At 35.4% G+C, this 13,974-nt stretch overlaps 1 long non-coding RNA gene across 2 annotated transcripts; it reads left to right on the top strand.

The window, feature by feature from the left end:
* The first annotated feature begins 406 nt into the window (after positions 1 to 406).
* On the top strand, positions 407 to 12,201 carry LOC145665754 (uncharacterized). Of its 2 annotated transcripts, none has more exons than XR_014127637.1 (3): positions 407 to 668; positions 10,715 to 10,860; positions 11,845 to 12,201. It is a non-coding gene; the product is annotated as an uncharacterized LOC145665754 (long non-coding RNA). The 2 variants fall into 2 exon arrangements; XR_014127636.1 differs by lacking the exon at positions 407 to 668 and adding an exon at positions 2,713 to 2,780.
* The last annotated feature ends 1,773 nt before the right edge of the window (positions 12,202 to 13,974 follow it).

Below are 13,974 nucleotides of genomic sequence, written 5' to 3'. Positions count from 1 at the left end.
GCAATCTTTTCTATTCTTACAAGAAAACATATGAAATATAATTTTTAAAATATTTCGAATATTTTAAAAATAAATTCGTTCGTAATATGAGAAATATTTTTAAAACGCCTATTAATTTTGTATGGAAATGCTTTTGTTACCTTGTGCTGTAACTAAAATGAAATATTCTCATGCAATATTTTAGAATTATTTCCAGAATATTTTATCGAATGTTGAATAAATTCTCTCACAAGAGTATTGTAGTAGCATTATTACCAATCACTAGCAGCATCAAATAAATATATTTGTTAAAAATTTGAAATTTATAATATCTTGTGTGACAAGCCATTTATTTGAGATTGCAAAATAGCATCGCTACATCAACCGTCATTTGTTTATCACAAGTACCAGCATTCCTGGCGCGATATGTTGAATTTGAATGTTGATCTGTCTCTGTCACCTTATCCCCACCTGTTCTTACTGCTTATTATCTTTATTTACAAAGATCTACGTTATTTAGCATCTTATAAGCATCTCTAAAGATTCATTTCAATTCTGCATCTTTTTCTTTTGATCATGAAGTCTATAATTGCCGGGAGAGCGATATTCGCTAAGGCAAGTTGCAACCACAGAAGAAGAAGAAGCTGTCTCTGTGAAGTTGTGACACCAAGAACTTAAAAGAAAAGTCGGTAAGTAGAACGATTACATAAAATAATTTACCTTTATTGTCTGTAAAAGTTATGACAAATGGTAATAGTTAAGAACAGCTACTTCTCATCTCCCGTGCACGAGGATACATCTTACTGTTGCACTACCTAAACACCCTAAGTACAAGGGCAAGAACTCAGTCTATTACCTACTTTTTAACATCCTAGATAGTCAATGAATAATTCCTGGAAGTATGGCGTTTCTCGTCCTTCCCTAAATGGGAAGTACGGCTCCTTAACTATAACCTCACAAATTTATGTTTACAAATTAATAAAGGTCGTGGGAGACTAGATTTCTACTTTTTATGTTTATACATAAAATACCGTGCAGGTTTCTTTTGGCTCACCATTCGAAATAATTGCTGAAAAATGGATTATTTTTATAATTTTCTTTGGATATGGTATACGTAAAGCCGCGTCAGTTCCCGAAGGAGCTGGACGCTCATACTTTTAGGGATTATTCATTGAGTATCTACGAACTTACCAAGGGGGTAACAAAGCGACTTTGATTTACTTATCGACTGATACGAAAATAAAACAGAACGTACCTGTACTTCATATCTGCATGTGTAGTGCCCTTGTACTTTATCTATGACTATGTGTGTGTGAGGGGGGGGATTTAACGCATATCGCATGTCTTGTGCACATGGATACTTCTTACTATTGCACTACGTAGAAAATTTATGGTATTTCATGTAGAAGTGGTAATAGAACACAGAAGAAACGCAGATCACGACGTTCTCATGTATACTATTACCATTTCTTTTTATTGTCTCCTAAGTGATTTTCGATAGGCGATTTGAAATACGTCACATGGCATAGATGAAATTCAAAGGGAGCGTCAGAAGTAATTTTCGAAAAATTACAGTTATTATTTTATGATTTGCGTATATATATACGGGGCCGGATGTATGACGTAAAAACTACAGTGCAAAAAATACAAATCAGTCTGTACTACGTGACCACTAAAAAGCACCAATAGGCAGGGCTCTAGAACACAGGTCTCTCTTCCCATTTATCTGTAATGTAGACAGAAATCAACGTGCCCTGCGGGGCTCTAACCCGCTTTTACTTGCTAACGCTCGCTCGGCAATACTATGTGAATTAAATATTTTACTTTGGTACAGAAAAAAAAATATATTAACCTATATGGGGACCTGTGTTCTAGAACCTTCCCGCACCAATACTATCTGAATCAGAGCAGGGCGAAGGTGGAGGATAGCAGGAGCAAGTGGATGCTTTCCAAAGGGAAAAGATGTGGGCAAGTGTACTTTAGGCAAGGCAGTGGCAATAACCAATTCATCTGAACCTGTTCCTGCACTTAGTTACAGTTCCCAAGAAGGAAAGACAGAAAACAACGTGCACTGCCGGGGCTCTAGCCCGCCTTCACTCGCTAACGCTCGCTCGGATATTTGTACTTTATAATGTTACTGCCTTGCCCAAAGTAAAGAGTTACCAGGTGTATATTACCATTTTAATGACAGTTTTACTTCTGGCATGTGTCTTTCAGAAGTAATGTTCCGGGTGCATTGCTAATACTATTCTAGTTATTATTATAAACGTATTGTTTTGGATGCTCCGGGGGGGGGGGCACTGCCCTCCCAAAAACAGGTCTGGAAGAAACACTGCTCGAAATACTTAATGAGATATAATTCTTTCACCACTTTCTTTCTTGTGTATTCAATAGTTTTCGCCAAGCGAAGTATAAATTTTTCACTTGGCATAGATAAAATTCAAGGGGACCGTCAGAATTAATTGTTGAAAAGTTACAATTCTTTTACGATTTGCGTATTTATACTGAGTCCTGATGTGTGGATAAGAAGTACAGTAGAAAAAATAGAAATCAATCTCTGATAGGGGGCTACTAAAAAGCACGAATGCCATCTAACCGAGTCATGGAGGGTGAAGGTGGGGGCCCAAGGGGGTGCTTTCGAAGGGAGCAGGCCCGTACTCTTCTATTTTGATGACGGGATAATGGCGCGTATATTACCATTTTAATGACGCATTCACGATTTTTTTAGGGGAAAGGAGCTTGGCTAACTTTGTTCCTGGAGATGAGAAAATTCTGCAAGATGATTTATTTACTTTAATATCGTAAGTACAATTTCAATGGGCTTAGACCCGGAAGCCCCCCCTTAAATACACCACTGGGTTATAATAATTGTGGGGTTCACTCGAGCAGACGTTTACACCGAGAACAAAATTTATAGGTAAAATGTGAAATATTTTTCGTGAAGGAATAAGAGTGTGAATGTAAGTTATTTCTGTCATTGCACAGCTTATTGAAATGGATTTTGAATGCAAATAGAGTAGAAGTAAGCGGCGGGAATTTCCGGTTCATACGTCAGTTGTGAACATCTGCGATGGCCGTAATGCGATTTTTTTTAAAAGAATTGTGTAATAGAGAGAGAAGGATTATAAAGTTTCTGCAGAGTCATGGTATGTTGAAGCGCGTAAAATCAACTGCGCAAAGTGTGCAAAAGATGTATTCACAAGGAAAAATTCAGAACAGAGGCAGAGGCTTTATAAGGCCCTACATACACTATTTTCAGTCGTAAAGGTGAGAAAGAAAGGGGGTGTAACACACGTGTATTAGCTGTGAAAGGTATTTTTTAAAACATCGAAATTAAGTGTTTTTGAAGATAAGAATAATTACAAATATTGTAAATGACCATTCTCTTTTATGCGTACCCCTACCCCCTGTCGCTGACGTGCCTGCTCCCTACGCTGTCGCTCGGGCCCCTTGCTGTGCTTCTGCCCTGACTCGGTGAAATAGCTTTCTTGTTTTTTACTGGCCACCTAGCACAAGTTGTTTCGCTTTTTCTTTTAGAGCTCCTCATTTAGTGCATAGGGGGATGCGGTTGCTTAGTGGTAGAGCGTTCACCTCCGGTGCTTGGAGTCCCTGGTTCGATGCCAGCTCGCGCCGTGTAGACTTTGTGGTGAACAAACATCGTGCTCGTGGGTTTTCTCGGGGTTCTCCTGTTTCCCCCCTTTCTTCATTTCACTCATTTCTCATTATCTCCGTCTCCTTTTAGCCTAAGCGGCATAACCGTGGGACGTTAAACTTAAGGATTTTTCATTTAGTGCATGTTCTGCAAAAAGAAACCGGAAGATGCAAGAAATGCGTCAAAATTTGGTAGAACAGCCTGCTCGAGTATTGACTAATTCTGTGTGCAGGTTTACTATTGGCGTGCCACTCGAAATATTTGTTGAAAAATTATAATTCTTTCGCTAATTTTATTATTGTCTCTTAAATGATTTGCGGCAGGCGAATGTAAATATTTCACCTAGCATATATAAAATTCAAGGGGGCCATCAGACTAGATTTGCCGAAAAATTACAATTATTCTAGTATTGTATTGTATTCAGGGTTTGCCCAAGTGGGCCCAGCCCCGAAAAAGCACCGGGTTTTTTCGGGTTGGACCCACCTTGATTTTTGAGATTTTCGTTAGTATATTATTGGTGCAATTAAGTGATTCGTATCATATTGGAAGTGATTCGTATCATATTTTGGACTTTCCTTGGGTAAATTAGATGCTTTCACGTTAAGGTATACAACATTCAAAGTAAGGCCTTTATAAAGTTCTGGATGCACTGAATGCATTTTAAAAAAACGTACCTTAGATTGAGATAATTATAGAACAAATTAATGTATGGAATGTGCTGATATCCTATTTGAAGTAAAATATGCAATTTTATATTTTAGAAAATACTTTCCGTGAATAGTGTGCTCGCTTACTCGGCGACGCCGAAGGACATTATCCCCCATACATCTTATGGGTTTAGGGCCATAGGTGCTGGTAGTACTAGTAAATATGTAGTGTATTAATAAAACTATTAGTATTATTTTTTATAATCTTTGATGGTAACACTGGTATTCTTCAGTAGAGTTTGTTTTCCAACAACAGTTTAGTTATTTGTTGCTACTTTTCAAATAAGCTTTCTGTAGAATCAACACCAGCAATAGCGTAAAAATTCGTGTCAAATTTAAGAATCTTAATGCTCGGAGTTTCGAAGAGTGCGTAACGCTTACTATTTCAAGTGCTGCATTCAAACTTTGTACTAGTGGAAGTTTCGATGTACAGTAAAGAAAGCTTGCATTTTCGGAAAATAATAATAAACCTTCGTCGCGAAGAAGTGCTCGGGAAATTCCCGCAATTAAACGCACAAAGCATCGGAACTGAATACTTCAACAATAAAACTATTTGAAAAAAATGAAATGAAATCTTTCAGTTTTACGTCCCACAATTATGCCTGTTAGGCTAAAGGAGACCGTGATTATGAGAAATGAATGAAATGGTGAAATGAACCAAGTGAGAGGAAACGGAAGAACCCGAGAAAACTCACGAGCACGGTGTTTATCCACCAAGAAGTCGACACGGCGCGAGCTGGAATCGAACCAGGGACCCCAAGCACCGGAGGTGAACGCTCTATCACTGAGCCACCGCGTCCCTAATAAAACTGTTTATTTTACGCTGTAAGATATTTAGTTTAATTTAAGACACATTGAAACATTTACTTTATGAAGTTGAATTATACAGGATGTTTCAAAACAACACCGACAACGTTTTTGAGATGATTCCTGACACCAAGATAAGACAAAAAGTATAGACCAACCTGGGTGCACAATTGCTTCCTTTCGGACTTGTAGGCTGCCGAAAATATGAAAAGATGAATTTTAAAGGTCTATAGCGCCAAAACTATGGGACCTACCGTAGTCATGTCGAGACTTCACTTAAAAACTGAGATGTGCACTCTCCAAAAATACACGTTTCAGAATCCTGCGGTACTCACGCAACAATTTTTATAGAATTAGCCTTGCTACTGGCATATTATTTGGAGTACTGGCCAACTACCTTTTGTTCATGTTTTCGGCAGCTTATAACTCCGAAAGGAAGCATTTGTTCACCTAGGTTGATCTATACTTTTTGTCTTACGTTGGTGTCAGTTATCACCTCCCAAAGCGGTGTCGGTGTTGTTTTGAAACACACTGCATATATGTTAATTGTTTTAAATTAATTTTCTGGGAGAACGGTCTTGCAACAAGTGCTCGGGAAATTCCCGTAATTGAACGCACAAAGTATCGGAAGTGGACTTCAACAATAGAACCATTTATTTTACGCTAGAAAATATTTAATTTTATTTAAGACATTTTGAAACATTTATTTTATAAAACATGAGTTATAGATTGATTTGTTCTAAATTAAATTAATATATTTGTTTTCAATTAATATATTTGGTGTTCATATTTGGCGAATGTCAGTAAGGGTATTAGGCTGATTCGTTCTATATTTGTTCGTTCGTCTGCCTGTACCACACGTACAGCAGGGTACCACTTTCCGTCTTTTAAGTTTAAATTTTCAGGGTACAAGTACGAGATAAACTAAATTTCTCATATTCAGATTTTGGCGGCATACCAACCTAAAATTTCAAAATGGCGGATATCCACGCCGCAGTTTTCAGTTTTTCAAGTTGAAATTTTCAGAGTAGAAGCACAAGACACTCTAAATTAACTGTATATATTTTGGCGGCGATCCAACGTAAAATTTCAAAATGACAGTCATTTTTCAAAACAGCAGTGAATAGAAAATTGTTGCAAGTTGTGACAATCATAATCTTGAAATATAAATCACATTCTAACACTTTTACCCTAACGACATTGGAATATTTTTTAAAAAACCTCAATTAAACCCGAAAATACCCGAAAAACCCCATATGGGTCCAGGTGTGTTGGGCTTTTTCAAAAAAGTCAGGGTTTTTCAAACCCTGATTGTATTGTATTTATTTTCACACGTTTTCATACAAATTTTTCACAACGTGAACGTATGAGTTGGACACGTCACAAGAACATTGAATGTGTACATATTTATACATTTAAATCTACATCCAATAGTAAAATAGCGTCAATTTAAGTAAAAGAGGTACAATTTTTCATTATTCTAATTTACATACAACGATATAAAACAATATAACAGTTAATAAAGCATTACATTATACATATGCAAAAATATATATACACTTTAATCCTTATTTACTACAGACATTTTTAATATAAGTGATTATAGATTTGCGAGATATTCTCCTACAGAATAGAAGCAGTGCTCGAATAGTTAGTACTTGATTGCTTTATTGAAGCCGGATGTTTTGTTTTTTAAAGTGGAAGGAAGCTTGTTATAAATATTCACTGCCATAGGAAATGTACTATTCTTATGCACTTTTAAACGTGAAGACTACATTAAGATCCGACGCTTGTTTTGTATTATGCATATGAATATCTGAGTTCAACCAGAAATTGCTTGTTATACCTATCTATATATCTTTTTTACAAATTTTAGAAGTTCATATATATATATATATATAAAGATGGAAGAGATAAGATTTCAAGAAATTTAAATAGAGGTTTAAAAAAAGTTCGAGAAGAACTACAGTGCCAAGAATAAAAAACAACCAAAAGTCATACTAGTAGTGCTTCTCTTGTAAATATAAAATACAGCTTCTGTACAATGTGTAAGAATACGGCGCCGGTGGAAAATAGTATCTTATACAGTTGTCTTCGTATGCACTTACGTATTTTATCCATCGTAAAGCATTTATAATTATTTTACACTTGTAACGCTTCACTTATAAACCTAAAATACATGTATATTACTTTGAATTTAATTCTATCGCCTGCAGAAATTTATTTTTTATAAATGTGTCTTTTCATGCATAGTTTTGAATTTTACCTGCATATCTTCCAAAATGTGGTGCGCCGAAAGTAATCCAGCACCTAAAAATTAAAGGTCTGAGTGACGACTGATTGATCCTCGTACAAGACAAGCCGATTAATTTAAAAACTTGAAATTTCGACAGTACATAGGATTTGTGACGTATGGTACCACTGAGGAAGATTTTTTGGAAATTCTACGTGAAAGGGGCGGGAAGTACTTTAATAAAGTGGCTATATCTCTGAATGTCTTAGGCTTAGATGCTTGAAGTTTTATTTGGACTTCTCATTTAAAATAATTTGATAGGTTTTTAAGGGTTTTTTGATATTTTATTAAAAATGGGAAGATAAGAGGGAAAAATCAAAAACAGGGGATGGGTTTGCAATTATTATAATCAAATGTCGATATCCCGGAAGATTTGAAGGTTAGGAACATGGAGTTTGGAATTCGGACTCATCATTTAACACAATTAGACACGTATTTCAGTTTTTAATTATTATTATTATTATTATTATTATTTTGACACAACTTAGAATGGAAGAAATAGGGCGGATACACGGAAAGGGGTGAAAAGCATTTTAATAAGATGGCCACATCTCCGAATCCCTTAAGCTTAGAAACTTAATACTTTGTGTTTAGGCTCCTCATTCAAAATAATTTGCACGTGTTTCACTGATTTTTGATATTTTAGTAAAAATTTGAAGAAAAGAGGGGCAAAGGAAAAAAAGTTTTGGTTTGAAGGTTAGAGACATGAACTTCTAATTTAAAATAATTAGATAAATAATTAAGCTTACTTATTTAAATATATGTCCTAGAAGGGAAGAAGAAGGGTGCTGACGGCGATGGAGGTGGTAAAAATTATGAAATGAAATGAAAATGAAATCTTTCAGTTTAACGTCCCACGATTATGTCTATAAGGCTAAGGGAGATTGGTGGTAAAAGTTAGTAGACACGTGTCCGAGAGTTTTTGAAAATTCCGTATATTAGAGTCAAAGAGGCTCAATTGTTGGTCTGACAGTGAAGCGAGTACGTTTAGAACTAGTTGAAACGTTTAGAAAGTACGTAGTTCATCTCTGCTGCATAGGGTCCTTGGTTCGATCCCAGCTAGCGCCAAGCGGGCTTTGTGGTAGACAAACCATGTGCATGTGTTTTCTCGGAGCTGTCCCGTTTCCTCCCACTTACTTTATTCCACTATTTCATTCATTTCTCATCATCAGCGTCTTCTCACCCTGGATGCATAAACGTGGGACGTTAAACTAAATGTTTCATTTCATCTTAATTTCCATGTACAAGTACATGCTTCTTGAGTTATACATATTTTCAATCTGTGAACAATGCTAAACTAGTGTATTAATATAGGTTGCTGACGTTATAGTGCCTACAATTCTCCGCAGAATTTGATATTTATGAATTCTGATAGAACAACTTCGTGTAGGCTTTGCTTTGGAAGTAATTTGGAAATACGTGACTTGTTAAACAATGCATGCTGGAAAGTATCTCTCATCCATGTTCGCGAATAGTTTGTTTTCTCCATTACTACTCCCTGAATACAGCGTGGGTGTAAAGTCAGTTCTTATTTGTAACAATGAATATTTCTAAAACTAAACAAACTATCACAGTTTTATTTTCATCGAATACATTATTAGAGTGCACCATTTGGTGATTAAGTTACATTTCAACCTATGCACCCGCATTTTCCACAACTTCTAAAATGTTAACAGTATCACACGCCAGCTAAGCTGATGCTAGTTTCTAGGATAATCTAGATTAAAAATAGGCATTGACTTTACAATCACCGTGTATATTCTGAAACTTAAATTATTCCTCGTCTTCCTGCTATTTTTTATAGATACATTGCTTTCAGCAATTTCTAATTTACAACGGCAGGGTTGGCTGGTTTAAACAGCTGTTTTTTTTTTTTTCAAAAAAACCAACAGGTTTAAACCAAAAAAGAAAAAAGAACGAAAAATGCTTTAAATCGTGTGAACTTCATGGTAACGTCTCCACATATCACACCATCTGCATTACGTTTATCTACTTCTCACTTTTTAATCAAGGGGTCCCGTGTTCACTTCTCGGTCGAACCACAACCCATCTTTCAAGTGTAAACCAAGTAGCGATTCGAGGTGTCCCTTTAAGCGAAAGTCTTCTCCGTGATAACTTTGATATTTCATAAGGATAAGCCTAAACATACGAAACGAAACCAAATTGTATATTTCTACTTGCCTGAATGCCTGTTGTTTTATAAATAAACCAAGGTTGCTTAAATATATTGATAGAAATTGGCAAAATGTATCAACTGCCTACGTAGCTTCCAACATCAGCTTGGATTCGACTTTGTTTTCATTTTGTTGAATGTTATCTACATAACAAATTTGTCATTTAATATGATACGTTGACCTTAAAATTTTACATACAAATACATTTAAACTAATAATAGGATTTTCCCAATGGCTAAGGCGGAAGTTTCACGATTTATATGTAATTCTGTAATGTTTTTACTTCTGTAACTACTTATCTTTTTGTCCTTCTGAAATGACTCTTGACAATTATATGAACAACTAGGCCTATGTAAAGATCAGTATAACGTATTTTTATCAGGAGTCCTTCGTGAGTGAGTCGACAATCTCACTTCTGACCAATTAGTCCCGGTTTCGTGTCGAAATGGACAATTTCTCTTGGATGTAAGCCGAGAAGCGGTTTTGATTCCCTTTCAGCATAATTACACCAAGGCGGAAGTTTCACGATTTATATGTAATTCTGTAATGTTTTTACTTCTGTAACTACTTATTTTTTTGTCCTTCTGAAATGGCTCTTGACAAATATATGAACAACTAGGCCTATGTAAAGATCAGTATAACGTATTTTTATCAGGAGTCCTTCGTGAGTGAGTCGACAATCTCACTTCTGACCAATTAGTCCCGGTTTCGTGTCGAAATGGACAATTTCTCTTTGATGTAAGCCGAGAAGCGGTTTGGATTCCCTTTCAGCATAATAACACCAAGACGAAACAAATTAATTTCTGTCCATATTTAATACAAATACATAGAGTAAATTATTTAAACAAAAAAAACTGTTTTTTTTTCAATAAAAACCATGGTTTTGCCAACCCTGTACAACTGCTTGAAAATTAGTATGCAACTTTTCTTTTATTGGAAAAATAAAACGTCAGTGCAAATATTAGTTTTTGAGGATGCGCCAATTGCAACTGACTCTGTGACACTGTCGTCTAAAATCAATGTAATTTGTTTAAGGGCATCAATTGTATGCTCTAAATTTCCATTACTATTACTTGAGTGCTTAATGTGTATTTCATTACAGGTCTAAGAAATGAAAAACTGGGAGGTCACAGCTTAGAAGCCATCACAAGAAACATCATGAAAAAGACAAGTGCAATAGCTGAGCAATTTAGTTGGCACGGTGCAAAAGGAAAGAGCTTTCCTCGTTAATCACCAACGCAATAATAGGTAAGAAACTCTCCCTACTGTCCTTTAATCTCATTTTCAGAGTGGAAAAGAATATAGAAGTTGTCATTTGAAGAGGGATACACTATGTTTAAAATATTGTTTTTTTTTTTTTAAAAAAAAAGGAAAACATTCTGGTGCCCTTTTTATTTTCTTCGCTTTAAATACTTACTATTGTGCCATGAATACTTCTCAGAATCATCTTCCTGTAAACTTTATTTCCCAAAAGCATATACTGCAACCGCTGTTATAACATTTAAAAGGCTTTGGAAATTCTTATTTTAGCAGAATGTGCAATTTTCCTGTCCTCAAGTGACACGTTACATTTAAGTGTCCGTAGAAGAGAGAGCTGAATATGTATAAAATATAGTTCATCCTTTTACTGAATTGTTCTGTCATGTTGGTAGTTTTCTTGAGCATTTCACGATTAATTCGTACATTATCAAAATTATTCATTTGTATAAGGCAAAGTAATATGCATGGCCTGCTCCGTGGCAAAGAAATCGAGCAAGGTAGCGGTCATCAAAGCCTTAGTAACCATCTCGGCATTCATCTGGTGCGACTGAGGGAAAAAGAATGATCGGGCCCAGATTTGAGATCGGAGCGTTCGGAATGAGACGCTAGTTCTTCATCAACTCAAATGCTGCCACATGTTTTCAAATTATTATTATTTTTAATATTAGGTTTAATATTTATAAGATGCTATACTTTTTAAAAATAAAAGTGCGACCGCTTCAATATGTTAGAACGTCCGTAATTAAGCTACAGTCTGAGGTATGTCACTTTCAGCTTTAGCTGTTGTCTTCCTTGCCCTTTACATTTTCTTCAGGATGTTACTTTTGTAACACATTATTGCCTTCACAAGCTGCTGTAGGTCCTACACAAACATTTTAAATATTTTTGTAAGTTTAAGATGTAATAATTGATCTCTAATCATTCCCTGCTGTTATTATGTTATTAAACACTGCCTATTATTTTTATTTTCAGAAACTGCAACACGAGAGAAACGTAACTAACGATGAGATCGCGTAGATTATTGGGATTTAGCTTCAACATGCCATGCAGAGACGAACAAGAAAATCAGTTAAGAATTCAGCAGTTCCACAGAACTTGAACTGACAATTCGCAGCGTCGAAATTAGAGTTAGTTGTGGTAATCAAAAGTGAGATTATACAGAAGCAAATAAGTATTAGCGTGTCAGTGACATAATTTTCTAGAACAAGTTTATCAAGTTAAAATGTGAATTTCTGATATTTGAGAAGATTGTTCTTAATGTATAGAAACAAATAATACGAGCAGCATGAAGATTCTGCTGAAGAGAATTTAAATAAATAAAGCCAGAATAGTGTACATTTATATTTTTATTTAACTACTAACCGATATATATGTATATTTATTATAGTGAACAGTGTAAATTATAACTACATAATGTTAGCTTGCTCTCATAATTTTAATTTTTTTTTCCCCTCAAAATCTTATTTATGCACAGAATGTTTCTGGGTGTTCCACTGCTACTACTGGTATGTGGCCACGCCGTATATGTATGTTGGGGTGTCTTATGTCATATTGCGAGGTTCAGACTGCAAATTAGTCTTCACAATCATCGCGTGCCAGTTTTCAAAGCGGCTATATTGGATTTATTATTTTTAAGATAGGAAAAGGATTGCCAACAATTGTTTCTTGAATTGGATGTCTAAACCTCATTTTTTTTAATGGATCCAATACAGCCGCTTTCAAAACTGGAGGCGACGATTGTGAACACACTGATATCCAGTTTGAATCTCGTAAGTCACATAAGACACCCGAACATATATGCACGGCGTGGCCACATACCAGTAGCACCAGTGGAACACCCAGAAACCATTTGTGTAAATAAGATTTTGAGTTAAAAAAATGCTTAAAATTATGAGAACAAGCTAACATTATGTAGTTACAATTTACACTGATTATTATTATTATTATTATTATTATTATTATTATTATTATTATTATTATTATTATTATTATTATTTTGTCTGAGTCTGTGGGCCGCAATGGTTTCTCGTCATGAAGACAGAGTGAGGCAAAGGCGTCTAAGCAGGTAAAATTGGACAGAAGAATATTATGTTTTCTTCCAGCTGCTATGTCACAGTTTGGCCGCCTTGTTTTCAACCCGCTATTTGTTCCCAGCAAGAAGCCATTAGATATATATAGCGTGACGCAAAAGGCCGGAGCCCATAGGCCAACTCGGTTACTATTGCAGATATGAAAACAAGGTAAGATATGTAAGGACATTTTATAAATTCCAGCAACACTTTTGTTTCTGTACTAGTGTACCGCTCAATAAAGAAAATGCGTTACCATACATCATGTTGGGCTACACGAATAAAAGAATGTGTGGTTTAAAATTAGCTACACCGAGAAGAATTGAAAGGAGACACAGTGAAGGATAAACATGCAAATGCAATATCTACGCCAGTGGCGTAGCAACCACGGTGTTGGGGGGGGGAGGAAGAGCAGATACGAAGGACGCAAAATTGCGTCTTGCACTATATTTTTCATTGTGTCTTTCCGTTCCCTTTGGTCCAAATAATTTCAAACCACACTTTCTTTCATTCAGTGTTATCCAACAGTGGCAGCGTTGTACTTCTCGTTACTATTGGGCGATATACTAATATAAATACAAAACTTGCTGCATTTTAAAAATTTCCTTCTATATCTTACCTTGTTTCCGTATCTGCAATAGAAACCGAGTTGGCCTATGGGCTTCGGGTTCTATCATGTACAGAAAATATTCCCTAAATATTTTGTCATGTACAGAAAATATTCCCTAAATATTTTGTCATGCACAGAAACTATTCTCTAAATATTTTCTGAGATGTACAAAAAATATTCACTAAATATATTTTGGCATATGTAGGAAAATATTGTCTGTGTTACTGGTAAATAATTTTAAAATATTCCATGAGAAACATTTTAAAAACCATTCCGTTAACATTGTATAAAACGTTTCAAATACATTTTCAGTAATGTTTGGAAAGCGTACAGGAAATATTTTTTGGAAAACTTCTCTAACGGCGTATAAAATATTTCTAAAACGTTTTTGAGTATATTCAGAGAATGTTTACAGTATTATGT

The sequence above is a fragment of the Thermobia domestica genome, chromosome 12, assembly GCF_964235325.1.
Source record: "Thermobia domestica chromosome 12, izTheDome1.hap1.1, whole genome shotgun sequence".
NCBI lineage: Eukaryota > Metazoa > Arthropoda > Insecta > Zygentoma > Lepismatidae > Thermobia > Thermobia domestica.
This window is presented reverse-complemented; position numbering and strand designations above follow the sequence as displayed.